General features: G+C 44.1%; 1 protein-coding gene across 1 annotated transcript in view; it reads right to left on the bottom strand.

Moving 5' to 3' along the window:
- The window catches only part of LOC147612037 (calcium/calmodulin-regulated receptor-like kinase 1), a 47,366-nt gene extending 32,167 nt beyond the window's left edge, over window positions 1-15,199 (bottom strand). Inside the window, exon 1 of the mRNA XM_086783874.1 lies at window positions 14,655-15,199. The gene's annotated coding sequence lies outside the window, so the exon portion shown is untranslated. The remainder of the gene's footprint in view (window positions 1-14,654) is intronic.
- Window positions 15,200-15,982: the final 783 nt, after the last annotated feature.

Here is a 15,982-nt window from a genome sequence, read left to right as displayed (position 1 = left end):
CTAGGCATTCAAACATTTGTTGTAGGGGATTATGTTGGAGACAACATATGTTCTCCTACCATTTACCATTGTATTGTTAGAAATACACCAAAATAACATGTGACATTGAGGATATAGGCATCCAGTCATTAAGTTTATAGCCAACGTGGTGTGAACACTCTAGGTGTGAACAATCTCTGAGTTAGAGTCAAAAGATAGAGTTTAATGCCTATAAAAGGGTATTGTACTTGGTGGTTCATTCATCTCATTCTCATATTATTTATAATACAATCACCTTGTGTTACACCCAACTTGCTCTCTCTTTTCTCTCTTCTTCTTCCTCCTTAACCATGGAGAGATTTCACCCTCCATAGCTACATGGTTGAACCTATGATTACCAACATGGTATCAGAGCCATGCTTCTCAGTGATTCATGCTTAATCTTTGCTCATTAACACATACCTTAGTCTTAGTTAGTGAGGAATTACCCATTTTATCATTTTTCCTCTTCCTTGCAAAAACGCAACTCTACCCACACAGCTCTACCCCCTGCTGGTTTTTTCATTGGTTCTCCTTCCACACATAATATCTTGCAAAACCCTCTTAGCCACACCTTCTCAACATCATTGCTAGGCTAGATCTCAAAGGGTTTAGCCCAATTCGAAGAACAAGAAGTGCACGAAGCCGGTGAACTCAAAGCAGCAAATCTAGAGTAAAATCGCAAAATCATCATCATCACTTTGAATTGGTATAATTACTCTTGGTTGTAGGTTACTCTATAGTAAGAGTAACAATCTCATGAAGTTTGAGCTTATTTGGTCCAAAGGAGCACCCGAGAGGAGCAGATCAAAAAACGCAAAAATGCAAACTTCATTGATGAAAATCAACAACTCTACTTCGAATCAATCTAATTGATCTTAGAATCTTCATTGATGAAAATCAACAACCCTACTTCGAATCAATCTAATTGCTCTTAGAATCTTCAATAGCATGGTACAAATCTTGAAGCAAAATGATCAAATAAGGAGGAGATTCAAGCAAATAATCTTTTTCAGTTTTCTATCATTAAGCAGGTAATTAGTGCTAATTATATGTTACGTGCATCCCGCACTTGGATGCCACATAGACATATCTGTACAGAAGGTGCAAGACCTGGGATGGTAAACAATTCCCATGTGAGCCCAATCCGGGACGAGTCAACCAGGGTTCCATCCCAGTCGTCAGAGGTCAGGTGTGCATTGTCTTGCACATGAGTCCAAGGTCAGGTGTGCACTGTCCTACACATGAAACAGTGCCAGTCCGCGCTGTGAGTCTCCCTCTGGAATGATGTCAGTGATTCTATGTATCTGGTATGGTACTAGATGCCAGATCATTGTGTAGATAGTTAGGGTTTGGATATAGGAAAGGGGCCAGCCCATAGGGCTACCCCAAGTACTTGTGTGGGCATGGGGACAATGTAAAACCACCCCCATGAGGGCCAAGAAGGTCTGGGCTGTACCCACCAACCATGGGTAGGCCATGAGGGGCTGTAGGACAGCCCTAGGGGCATGCCAGGGGCAGCCGACAAGTCATCCAGCCTTGTGATGGCTGTAGGGCAAGTGTGGGGCAGCCCACACAGGCTGCCCAGCCCTCAAAACAGAAGGTAATCAGTGCCCAGCACTCTTAGAAAACATGCGCCTACTGCCCAGCCAAGAAGGGAAAGAAGCACAGCATTTAATAATATTATTTGCTGATTTTTGACAGCCGACTGGATTAGAACTGGCCGACTACCTTTTCTAACTGGCCGACTACCTTTTCTGAGGGGTATAAATACCAAGGCCCCAAGTCTTTTGTGTTATCTCATAATTCACCAAGAGCCAAGGCTAATCAAGGGCCAGGACAACCAAGGATTTGCTAACGCAGAAGGGTGAAGGACTGCAGGTCAAGGGCAGAGTTATCTCAACCAAGAAAGGTCAAGTTTTCTGTATTTTCTTTCAGATTTGCATCATTCTAATAAAGCAAATACACCATTCGTGGTGGGGGCCCTACAGAGGGTATTCGGGACCCAATACTGTGTCCGCTTCTCCCTCTCTCTCTCTCTCTCTCTCTCTCTCTCTCTCTCTCTCTCTCTCTCTCTCTCTTTCTGCACATCTACATTCAGTTTTGTGCGTTATTTTCGTCGCGACAAGTGTGCTGTTTTCTAAGCTTTGAAGTTACCGATCTCCCCCGAAGCTTCCGCATGTTACAGTGGTATCAGAACCTACTTCAAGTGCAAAGATTCAGCAAAGAAACCAGAATTTTTTCTCGCTTGTGTGGTTGGTTTTCAAACGCCGGTGGACTACCCCTTTCGGAGTGACTGCTGTCCCTCGAAGGACGGTTGGTTTTCAGCCTCCGGACGTCTCCCACACACATAGTGGATGGTCAGATTGCGCTCCGGAAAGGAAGTGCGTTTTCCTGCTATAGCGAGCTTCAACGACAAGAGAGACCAAGAACCATGGGACCAGAGTGCACTGGGCAACCCAGCTAGGGCACCAGGCTTGAGTGTTACAGAAATGTTCCAACAGATGATGCGAGCAATCGCAGACCAGACGACCAAGTTGGAACAGCAAGAGGCGTAGGGTCACGACCGCAGCCGAGCTCTTTGCTTGAGTTGCAGATGCGTGCATTGGAGATCCGACAACGTGAAGATGAAGCCATGCGACGCGTGGAACATGAGCGTTACCTTGAAGCTTTGGACGCCAGATTGACACCAATGGCGCCCTCGAATCATTTTCTCGAGAAAATGAACTTCAGTAAGTATAATGGTAAACTCGACCCCACAACTCTTTATTCATGGTTACATCAATTTGAAGCTTACTCTGCCGCAGTTAGGAAGACAGGTACTGACAAAGTGATCTTAGCCAGTTGGTTCTTGGAAGGTGAGGCCATTCCTTGGTGGGACTCAGTGGCCTCATGCCCACACCAGATTAGGTATGGCAGCTTATGTGTGGGACGAGTTTGTCCCGCGATCTTAAGCAACGGCCTTCAGCGTTTCCTTCCCAGGAGACAAGGGAAAGACAGTGGGACAGCAGTTCATTCAGCATATCAGTATATTCAGCATATACGTAGCATATTCAGCATCATAGATCTATTCAGATCTCATTGTAACCCATTCATCTAATATAGCTGCATTGCATTGCATTGACACTATCTGTCTTTCTTAAACATCATTAAGTGCAATTTAGTTAGACTAAGGTTGTGATTACTACGGTCGAAGACCTCACATGTCACATTTGTCCAGCTTTATGTTTTATGCAAAGTGATGATGGATATGTGTTAATGCTGTGGCCATGTTTAAATGTTTTAATATGCATTGATGGTATCAACAAGTGTGTCAAAGACCCTAGTCCCCTGGGCACCGCCCACCGCCGCGAGTTACATAATCCATATACCTCCGTGTGGGTACTGATTCTTCCCCAAAACCATGGGTCTTCATGCAATAGACCTGGTACAGCAAGTACAACTCTACATTCAGCCGGTACAACAGGTACAATGGCTGGTACAGCCGATACAGTGGTTGGTATAGTAGGTACAGTGGCTAGTACAGCCGGTACAGTGGCTGGTACAACAAGTATAGTAAGTACAAATGCTGGTACAGCATGTACAGTGACTAGTACAATAGGTATAGTGGTTGGTACAACAAGTACAGAAGCTGGTACAACCGGTACAATGGGTGGTACAACAAGTACAACAAGTACAAGGACTGGTACAGCCAATACAAAGGCTGGTACAACAAGTACAATGGCTAGAAATCATAATAAATGATTAAATACCCTTGCCTTCAGTATTTCTTCGCGATGGAAGCCTCCAAAACAATCCCCAACAGCCGGTATTCTTCATGGGCAGCCTTCAAGTGAGAGAGAAAGAGAGTAGCCATCATTAGGGAAGCCTTCAACGGTGGTAGAGGCTAGTTTGCAGCAAGAGAGCCTCCATTAATGAAGAGAGAGGGCTCCAATTTATAGATTTGGGCCTCCCATGAGCTAAAACGGCAAGAGAAGGCTACAATGACAAGTGGAGAGCCACAAACGTGGATCAAAGTGAGACAAGTGGCCTCACACATGGCTAAAGTGATGCTACAATGCTGAATCCAACCCTTACCATGTGGTACATGCTGAAAGCATTCATTTAAATGCCCATAAAATGCCTAATAAATCCTGATGATGTTAATGATGCTAAAATGATGCCATGTCACTGTACACCTGAATGGTGTGCACGTGACATTCCCCGCTGCTAAACTGTTGCTGGGTGGTATACCTGGCAACCTTCGACTCCTCTGGGGATCCCTCTCCTCCGACCCACTGCCCCTTCTGTCTTCTTCTGCCAGGACTGAGGTCGTCTGCATGAGTGAAATCCTTTGAGCCAAGACTCTATGTACTGCGGGAACTGAATGGCAAATGCTGCTAAAACTGCTTGGAAATACCTGAGTCACCCCTGACCTGCCTGTGGAAACCTTTCACCTACCGTCTCCGTCGTTCTTGAAGCTCTGAACCTCCTGAGGCGATGTTGGAGCAAACTTCCGTCTTCTGTGGAAGAGAAACCCCCTGCTGCTGCCAATTGAAGCCCAAAACTTATGTCCTCCTTTGATGATGGATGTCATTCTTCCCCAGAGAGTTCATGGGCAAACATGTATGCCTTGCAGATGCAAGACGGACTGCTAAGATGACTGTTATGCAAGCCATGTGCAACCCTATATGCTGTGCAACAATGCAGATGGATGGGTTTGGGAAGGAAACGCTGAAGGGATGGCTTTGGGACTGATGCAATGCTGATGTGATGCTGAAACCGCAAATGCTCTCCTGTTACCTGGGAAGGAAACGCTGAGGAGAAAGATGCGTTGGCTGAATCTGCTGGACTGAACTGGATGAGATGCACTATGCTGAACTGGATGCGTTGATAGCTGAAACGTTGATGGCAGATGCTATGATGGACTGAATGCTGATGCGCCTCGCTGGTCGGCCAGCTTTGCTGCAGTCGGCCAGATGTAAAAAGCCCACGACTGCCATAAAATACCATAAATGCCATAAAGTGGTATAAAATGCTGGTCGGCTGATGTAGACATGCTGTCGGTTGCCTCCACGAGCCCCAAATGCTTTGGTCTAGATGGCTAAAGTGATGCTACAATGCTGAATCCAACCCATACCATGTGGTACATGCTGAAAACATTCATTTAAATGCCCATAAAATGCCTAATAAATACTGATGATGTTTATGATGCTAAAATGATGCCATGTCACTGTACACCTGAATGGTGTGCACGTGACAACAAAACATCCACAAATGCTGAAAATGGAGGTTGCACGTGTGACACCGCATAGAGGCCAGAATGGGCCGACACCCCAAGCCTCCAAAACAGTCCCCAACAGCTGGTATTCTTCATGGGCAGCCTTCAAGAGAGAGAGAAAGAGAGTAGCCATCATTAGGGCAGCCTGTAACGGTGGTAGAGGCTAGTGTAAACAATCACTCGCAGGCATAAATAGCCTAGTGTTCCATAAGCATTTCTGCTGCACATAGTTTATAGGCATTTCGGCCACCAATAGTTTGTAGGCATTTCGGCCACCAATAGTTTGTAGGCATTTCGGCCACCAACTCACACTACCCTCTCAAGTGCCCATGTTCCCTTCCATCTGCTCTCTATTGTTCCACCCATACAAGGTAGAAACAATCTTCAAGAGAGCACGTAGGACAAGAGAACACTACACAGGGTATGTTGTGCTCGACACTACCCTCTGAAGTGCCCATGTTCCCTTCCATTTGCTCTCTATTGTTCCACCCACACATGGTAGAAACAATCTTCAAGAGAGCACATAGGACAAGAGAACACTACACAAGGTATGTGAACCATGAGTTTCATAAGTCCAATGCATCCCAAATAAAGGGAGCCATAAAGAATAATCCATCCCATTAAAAGGGAGTCATAAACATAATCCATAAACCTGAGGATGGATCCAAATGCCTAGAAAAGAAGTCCAGGAATCCATAGACCTGTATACCATAACTCTTACCACATACTCCGTGCTAACCACACACCTTGGAGTAGAGGTGGACTTTATCCATAAAAGCATCATATCCATGAGATGTCCAAAGATTTCTTCTCTATAAACTCGGACAGATTCCTCCATAGAAATTGCTTGTGAAGCCCAATATCCATATAAATCTCGTCCAAGAAAGAAATCTCCATAGATATAATCCATCCCAATAAAGGAAGCCATAAACAATGTTTCCCTGAAACCATCTCAAGGCAAACAACACCACCTTTCTCCTTGCATGGCTATACAAGCGTTAGTGAACATCAAAAACACTTCATAGCAAAAGCACTAACTTTACAAACTCAAAGTATACTTAGCTTTTCTTTGCCAGGTTGGTCATGAAGCCAAAAGAAATATCTCGTCACCATATCCTTAAGATATCCTGAGATATATCTCCATATAGCTTGCGTGTAAGCTTGATAATATAATCCACAATATCCATATGACAAGAGTGTACATAAAGCCAACTCCACACTTCCAAGATAAAATTTTGTAAATTCATAAATCCTTAGCTCAAGCTGTCTATTGCTCATGCTCTTGCTTCATAGGCTCTGAAGTGGCTGGCCATGCTTAATAGCAATGATGGTAAGTGTGGTCCCCACTTGAGATCTTTTCTCTTCCTTATTGATAGAAGAAAGCCTCCGCTTCCAAGAAAGCCTATGCTCTGATACCAATGTAACTCGCGGCGGTGGACGGTGCCCGGGGGACTAGGGTCTTTGACACACTTGTTGATACCATCAATGCATATTAAAACATTTAAACATGGCCGCAGCCTTAACACATATCCATCATCACTTTGCATAAAACATAAAGCTGGACAAAACATCCACAAATGCTGAAAATGGAGCTTGCACGTGTGACACCGCATAGAGGCCGGAATGGGCCGACCCCCCCCTTGGAGTATTTTATTACCCAAGGAGAATAATATCATGTACAAGCTTTAAGGGCCTTACTCTCCCCACGGGAGATGCCGGATTATCCCTATACAAATGCCATAACACAGCCCAACACGAGGCTACCAAGCCGGAACACAGGCTGTAGAAATGCCGAGCCAACAATATAATCCATATACCTCCGTGTGGGTATTGATTCTTCCCCAAAAACCACGGGTCTTCATGCAATAGAGCTGGTACAGCAAGTACAACTCTCCATTCAGCCGGTACAGCAGTTACAATTGCTAGTACAGCCGGTACAGTGGCTGGTACAGCAAGTACAGTGGCTGGTATATCCGATATGGTGGCTGGTACAGTAGGTACAGCAAGTACAAATGCTGGTACAGCATGTAGTGACTAGTCAGCAGGTACAATGGCTGGTACAACAAGTACAGAAGTTGGTACAACAGATGCAGTGGCTGGTACAGTCGGTGCGGTGGCTGGTACAGTCGATGCACCAAGTACAAATGCTGGTACAGCATGTACAGTGACTAGTATAGCAGGTACAATGGCTGATACAGCAAGTACAGAAGCCGGTACAGTGGCTGGTACAGCAAGTACAAAGGCTGGTACAACAAGTACAATGGCTAGAAATCATAATAAATGATTAAATACCCTTGCCTTCAGTATTTCTTCGCGATGGAAGCCTCCAAAACAGTCCCCAACAGCCAGTATTCTTCATGGGCAGCCTTCAAGAGAGAGAGAAAGAGAGTAGCCATCAATAGGGCAGCTTGTAACGGTGGTAGAGGCTAGTGTGCAGCAAGAGAGCCTCCATTAATGAAGAGAGAGGGCTCTAATTTATAGATTTGGGCCTCCCATGAGCTAAAATGGCAAGAGAAGGCTACAATGACAAGTGGAGAGCCACACAATAGCTGAAGTGACAAGTGTGAGGCCACTTGTCTCACTTTGATCCATTTTCTAACAAGTGTCAGGCCACTTGTCTCACTTTGGTCCACTTTCTTGCCACATGTCCCAATCTAAGAGATGGGTCCTTCCATAAACTTTATCTCTAAAAATATCCCAACTGGTACACATTCTGTCATAGGCACTTTGCCAACTCTTGGTATCTGCTCAATTCCAGATGTAATGACGCGAACAGAATTTCCATCGGAGTCGGGCCAAAAATAGCAACTCTCCTAAATTTTAGGAGTGTGGTCCTTTGTATTCTAGGATAATCCCCCATTCCCAAAGCTTGTACTTTCCAAATATTTAGACATCCTGGAGTCCACCAGACCCCTTTCATACTGGGAAATGTCCAAGCTCGTGATAGATTATATTGTTGGCTCGGCATTTCTACAGCCTATGTTTTGGCTTGGTAGCCTCATGTTGGGCTGTGTTATGGCATTTGTATATGGATAATCCGGCATCTCCCGTGGGGAGAGTAAGGCCCTCAAAGCTTGTACATGATATTATTCTCCTTGGGTAATAAAATACTCCAAGGGGGAGGTCGGCCCATTCTGGCCTCTATGCGGTGTCACACGTGCAAGCTCCATTTTCAGCATTTGTGGATGATTTGTCCAGCTTTATGTTTTATGCAAAGTGATGATGGATATGTGTTAAGGCCGTGGCCATGTTTAAATGTTTTAATATGCATTGATGGTATCAACAAGTGTGTCAAAGGCCCTAGTCTCCCGGGCACCCGCCATGAGTTACATTGGTATCAGAGCATAGGCTTCCTTAGAAGCGGAGGCTTTCTTCTCTCAATGAGGAACAGAAAAGATCTCAAGTGGGGACCACACTTACCATCATTACTATTAAGCATGGCCAGCCACTTCATAGCCTATGAAGCAAGAGCATGAGCATGAGCATGAGCAGTAGACAGCTTGTTGATCTAAGGCTTTATGAATTCACAAAATTTTATCATGGAAGTGTGCACTTGGCTTTATGTGCACACGTTTAGCACTCTTTCCATATGGATATTGTGGATTATATTATCAAGCTTACAGGCAAGCTATATGGAGATATATCTCGGGATATCTTAAGGATATGGTGGCGAGATATTTCTTTTGGCTTCATGACCAACCTGGCAAAGAAAAGCTAAGTATACTTTGAGTTTGCAAAGTTGGTGCTTTTGCTATTTACTGTGAAGTGTTTTTGATGTTCACTAACCCTTGTATAGCCATGCAAGGAGAAAGGTGGTGGTGTTTGCCTTGATATGATTTCAGGGAAACATTGTTTATGGCTCCCTTTATTGGGATGGATTATATCTATGGAGATTTCTTTCTTGGACGAGATTTATATAGATATTGGGCTTCACAAGCAATTTCTATGGACGAATCTGTCCGAGTTTCTATGGACAAATCTGTCCGAGTTTATAGAGAAGAATCTTTGGATATCTCGTGGATATGATGCTTTTATGGATAAAGTCCACCTCTACTCCAAGGTGTGTGGTTAGCACGGAGTATGTGGTAAGAGTTATGGTATACAAGGATTATGGTATACAGGTCTATGGATTCCTGGTCTTCTTTTCTAGGGATTTGGATCCATCCTCAGGTTTATGGATTATGTTTATGACTCCCTTTTACTAGGATGGATTATTCTTTATGGCTCCCTTTATTTGGGATGCATTGGACTTATGGAACTCATGGTTCACATACCTTGTGTAGTGTTCTCTTGTCCTACGTGCTCTCTTGAAGATTGTTTCTACCATATCTGGGTGGAGCAATAGAGAGCAGATGGAAGGGAACATGGGCACTTCAGAGGGTAGTGTGGAGCACAACATACCATGTGTAGTGTTCTCTTGTCCTACGTGCTCTCTTGAAGATTGTTTCTACCATGTGTGGGTGGAACAATAGAGAGCAGATGGAAGGGAACATGGACACTTCAGAGGGTAGTGTTGAGCACAGCATGTCGTGTGTAGTGTTCTCTTGTCCTACGTGCTCTCTTGAAGATTGTTTCTACCATATCTGGGGGGAACAATAGAGAGTAGATGGAAGGGAACATGGGCACTTGAGAGGGTAGTGTGAGTTGGTGGCCGAAATGCCTACAAACTATTGGTGGCCGAAATGCCTATAAACTATGTGTCGCAGAAATGCTTATGGAACACCAAGTTATCTATGCTTGCGAGTGATTGTTTTATCTTGTTACTTGAGCCCACCTCTCATCCAAGGTGTGTGGTCAGAGTACCAACACGGAGTGCAAGTGGTAAAGTGGACATGATGCCTAGTTGGCACGGGACTTATGTCTATGCCAAGGGTCATGTCGACCGATGCCTTGTTGACAGGAAACTTATTTTGTCTCGCCCATTTACTTGGGACATGGATTATGATATCTGGACTTATGGGACTAATATGTCTCGCCCATTTACTTGGGACATGATTATGATATCTGGACTCATGGGACTGTTTTGTCTTACCCATTTCTTTGGGACATGGATTCTCCAGTTATATTGGATTTTTGAGATTGTCTCGTCTCGCCCACTTGATGGGACATGATTATATCTTGAATATATGGCTTCAAGCTTAAAGTTGCAGACAACTTTTAAGAAGCTGGGGAGAATGTCACCAGCCTGGACATTTCCCAGTATGAAAGGGGTCTGGTAGACTCTAGGATGTCTAAATATTTGAAAAGTACAAGCTTTGGGAATGGGGGATTATCCTAGAATACAAAGGACCACACTCCTAAAATTTAGGAGAGTTGCTATTTTTGGCCCGACTCCGATGGAAATTCTATTCGCGTCATTACATCTGGAATTGAGCAGATACCAAGAGTTGGCAAAGTGCCTATGACAGAATGTGTACCAGTTGGGATATTTTTAGAGATAAAGTTTATGGAAGGACCCATCTCTTAGATTGGGACATGTGGCAAGAAAGTGGACCAAAGTGAGACAAGTGGCCTGACACTTGTTAGAAAGGGGATCAAAGTGAGACAAGTGGCCTCACACTTGTTAGAAAGTGGATCAAAGTGAGACAAGTGGCAAGAAAGTGGATCAAAGTGAGACATGTGGCAAGAAAGTGGACCAAAGTGAGACAAGTGGCCTCACACTTGTTAGAAAGTGGATCAAAGTGAGACAAGTGGCCTCACACTTGTCACTTCAGCTATTGTGTGGCTCTCCACTTGTCATTGTAGCCTTCTCTTGTCATTTTAGCTCATGGGAGGCCCAAATCTATAAATTGGAGCCCTCTCTCTTCATTAATGGAGGCTCTCTTACTGCACACTAGCCTCTACCACCGTTGAAGGCTTCCCTAATGATGGCTACTCTCTTTCTCTCTCACTTGAAGGCTGCCCATGAAGAATACCCGCTATTGGGGACTGTTTTGGAGGCTTCCATCATGAAGAAATACTGAAGGCAAGGGTATTTACTCATTTATTATGATTTCTAGCCATTGTATTTGTTGTACCAGCCTTTGTACCTGCTGTACCAACCATTGTACTGGCTGTACCAGTCCTTGTACTTGTTGTACTTGCTGTACCACCCATTGTACCGGCTGTACCAGCTTCTGTACTTGCTATACCAACCACTGTACCTGCTGTACTAGTCACTGTACATGTTGCACCAGCATTTGTACTTGTTGTACTTGTTGTACCAGCTATACCAACCACTGTACCTGTTGTACCAATCACTGTATCGGCTGAATGGAGAGTTGTACTTGCTGTACCAGCTCTATTGCATGAAGACAATCAGTACCCACACGGAGGTATATGGATTATATTATTGGCTCGGCATTTCTACAGCCTATGTTCCGGCTTGGTAGCCTCATGTTGGGCTGTGTTATGGCATTTGTATATGGATAATCCGGCATCTCCCGTGGGGAGAGTAAGGCCCTCAAAGCTTGTACATGATATTATTCTCCTTGGGTAATAAAATACTCCAAGGAGGGAGGGGGGGTCGGCCCATTCCGGCCTCTATGCGGTGTCACACGTGCAAGCTCCATTTTCAGCATTTGTGGATGATTTGTCCAGCTTTATGTTTTATGCAAAGTGATGATGGATATGTGTTAAGGCTGTGGCCATGTTTAAATGTTTTAATATGCATTGATGGTATCAACAAGTATGTCAAAGGCCCTAGTCCCCCGGGCACCGCCGCGAGTTACACAGACAGCCCAGACGGTGGCTAGTGCTTCCGAGAAGTACTCGGCTCTCCATGAAAGTTCCAAAGGATTTTTCTTGAGGATAGTCTCCCTCCCCAGATTCCCCCGTCCAGACCGGAGGACCACAAGATTGACCTCCTCCCAGGCTCGGAACCCTGAGCAAGTTTCCGTATTGCCTTTCCAAGGCAATGGAATCGGAGTTGGACCGCCAACTCCAAGAATTGTTGCAATCTGGCTTCATCCGCCCCAGCGTGTCGCCATTTGCAGCCCCTATCTTATTTGTCAAGAAGAAAGATGGGTCTTCTCAGTTGTGTGTCGATTATCGTGCACTCAATAAGCTGACTATCAAGAGTAGATTCCCGATGCCTCGAATACATTATATTCTTGAGAGGCTGAATGGAGCTAAGGTATTCTCAAAACTTGATTTAAAGAGTGGGTACCACTAGGTGAGGATTGTGGAGGGGGACATCCCCATAACAGCCTTCCGTACGGAACGGGCCCACTATGAATTTGTGGTCATGCCATTTGGCTTGACGAACGTCCCAGCTACATTCAACCGCATGATGATGCGTGTTTTCCAGGATTTGATTGGAAAGTGTGTTTTCATATTTCTGGACGACATACTGGTATTTTTCGCTACGATTAAGCAGCATGACATTGATGTGGAGAAAGTCCTTAAGTTCCTGGAAAGCAACGAGCTCTACATCAATGAAAAGAAGTCAAATTTTTATTTGTTCCAAGTGCATTATTTGGGATACATAATTAGTGCATTATTTGGGATACATAATTAGTGCAGAAGGCGTTCGACTTGATCCGGCTAAAGTGGCTGAGATTGTCAATTGGAAAGTACCTCAGACAGACAGCATATGACATCAGATCCTTTGTGGGTATATGCCAGGCATACTCCATCCACACAGACAAGTTTTCTAACCTCTCGACGGATCTCACCGATCTGCTAAAGAGTGTCAAGACAAGAAGGCAACGGATTCGAATGAATCCACAGGCGTTGGAGGCATTCAAGAACCTCAAGGTGGCTTTATCAGAAGCGCCTTGTTTAGCACTTGCCTTGTGGGACGAGCCATTTCAGGTGATCACCGATGCGAGTAACATCGCAATTGGAGGTGTGTTACAACAGAATGGTCATCCAATAGCTTACATGTCTCGTAAGTTACTGCCTGCAAAGAAAAATTACTCAGTCTACGATCGTGAACTCCTTGCAGTTATACAGGCCTTGAAACATTGGAAACATTTTCTTTATGGCCGTGACTTTGAGATTCGCACTGACCATCAGGCATTACGCTGGATTCAAAAAATGCCAAGTGCATAGTGGAGTGACCGACAACACTGCTGGAGCCAAATATTCCAGCAATTCGGTGGTATGATTGGGTACCTTCCAGGAAAGGCCAATCCAGTGGCCGATGCTTTGAGCAGGAAGAGACAAGTGACTTCGATTCAAACCACTAGACTCAACCTTGTTGGTACGGGACTAGATGACATGAAGCACACATACGCGAATTCCGAGGAATTCGGTACACAATGGGAACAGCCGTTGGATGCCACAAGACCATGCCACTTTCTGATACGCGATGGTTGGCTTTTCTACAAAGGCCAACTGTGTGTCATGAAGTCGTTCAGGGCAGCTCTTCTCCATGATGCCTATGACGCCATTATTGGTGGTCACAAGGGCATGAATTCGACTCTGGAGAAATTGGAATGGCAATATTATTGGCCAAAGATGAGGTGAGATGTGTTTACATATGTATTGTGATATTTGTCAAAAGGTGAAAGCTCCTCGTGGAAAGAAGATAGGGTTATTACAACCCTTGCCAATTCCTGAGAGTCCTTTCCAAAATATTTTCATGGACTTTGTCACGAATCTGCCTCCCAGTCTGAGTAAGCGTAATACTTAGTGCTTAACTATTGTTGATAGATTTAGCAATTTGTTACGCTTATTCCTAATGGTATTAGGCTTCATGCTCTTCCCAGACCACCTCCCATGCTTCTTGGTCTCCACAGTACTACTTCTCTCGGATCACACTTTCTTGCAAGTACCATTCTGATATGGAGTCCATATTTTCCACAAAAAAAGGAAAAAATGCAGATTTTGTTGCGTAGTACCTAGACCTGAACTTGCGTAGACTCTCCCCAGCACCAATGGCTGAGGACCTAAGCTACATGAATTCTAAACTTCCCCTTTGGCCATCGCTCCCGAGAGATACCATCATTCTCTATTGTACCTTGTGGATGTGTCAAGCATCCTTGCTATGACCTACATGACATACCTAAGCTGTGATACCATTGACCAATGTTACATGCTACGTGGAAGCATGTTGATTATGTGCTACAAATAAAGGTAATAAACACCTAAACTACATGCTCAAAGAGAAGAGAGAGATTGACCTAGTCTAGTATAAATATTAACTGACTGAATGAATATTTACAATGATTGATGAGAAGTTTAGAAGATCTAGGCCTTGAACGGTGCGGGTTACGCTCTACTGATGCGTGTGACTTGATTGGTAGGATTATGTCCACATGCCACCAAATTAATTGGTGCACATGACAGCAGATTTGGACTTGAATTATTGAATTTAATTTAGGAAGGAAAAAAAAATAGAAACGACTAAAGGTTAAAGTTGAAATTTTCATAAATCCAAAAAATAAGGCACCTGGATATGGCAAGCATCTGTAGAGTATGTAGCCTGCATGAAGCCGGTTCTGCGAGTAGGAACACACAACCACTTCTATGTTGGCTGTCTTTCCAAGACTTTTTCTTCTAAGTGTAGGACCTCCTGCAGAGTAAAGCTCTTGGAAAAGACTGTATTTCTAATGAGAGCTTCTGTGTCAGTCGCGCTAACCTTAAATCGCCATAGCCAGCAAGCTGTATGGAGAAAACATATGAAAAATTACAGCTTCTGTGTGAATCGAGATAGCCCTAATCGCAATCGCCATGCAAAAATTCAGAGGGAGGGCATCATTCCTCGGAGCAGAGATGCGCAGAAGGAAAGCTCTTTAGCTTCAGAAAACAGTGGAGTTCTGCACAGGAAGGAGGGGAGAGCGCCTCGCCATCGTCGTAGGTCGAATTTGCCTGCATCGCTTGGAAAAATTTCTATCGTTTTTTTCTCGCCAATCGAAGCGCCTGCACGCGGGAGAAGAAAACGATGACAAAACTCAGGCCTTCAATTCAGGGTCTTTTTTTCAAATGCTTTAAAGGACCAACCCATAAGACAACATGACTCTCATGATGATACATGCATGAAGGGCATGTGGGGAGTACACACTTTAGTGCACTGTGTGGCCAATAGAGGATGGATGCCCATACATGCACAATGAGCAATGAAGATGTGTGTATTACATGCCATCTGTGAGCAATGAAAATGTGTTTATTACATACCAACTGTGTAAACAACCTAATCCAAGTGGGAAAATTGGCATACAATGGTTACAAAAATGGTTCATGAACACTCTAGAATGCTACAGGCATTAAAGACCATTGACTTTTGTTATATCCTACCTACCAGTCCAAGCATTGCTCACCCCCATTGTAAGAACTTGCTCATGGTAAATGTGGTCAAAGGATGGTTTTATCCACCATCAGCTTGTGTGTCCATTCAAATCTCTTGATATAACAATTGTGAGAGGAACTTTCCATCCATCACTTGTGCCTCTATTCTCCTTTAAATTTGACAAAATGCCTTCAAATCTTGGAATTAAAGGAAAGGTTTCAATGGGTAAAACTTGCAAATTTCAAATAAATGATAAACAATACCTTTGCTTTTTTAGATGAAGATTTTCCACCCATGACAAACTTTTCTTTGAACATTGATCTCTTAGTGCTCAGTGCTCAGACAACTTTGTGGTTGGATTTTTTTAGAGTAGTAGTTTCTAACTTTTTGAAAGCATAGGGTGAAGAGGTGTTATTGGTGCAAAGGTAACACACTGGGTTTGTGGGCTCTAAAATTAGACGCCATGTAATAGCACCTTAATTCTTTGCCCA

The sequence above is a fragment of the Cibotium barometz genome, chromosome 46 (genome assembly GCF_041138505.1).
Source record: "Cibotium barometz isolate CiBa-2024 chromosome 46, ASM4113850v1, whole genome shotgun sequence".
Taxonomy (NCBI): Eukaryota; Viridiplantae; Streptophyta; class Polypodiopsida; order Cyatheales; family Cibotiaceae; genus Cibotium; species Cibotium barometz.
The sequence above is the reverse complement of the archived record's forward strand: the minus strand, read 5'-3'. Positions and strand labels throughout refer to the sequence as shown.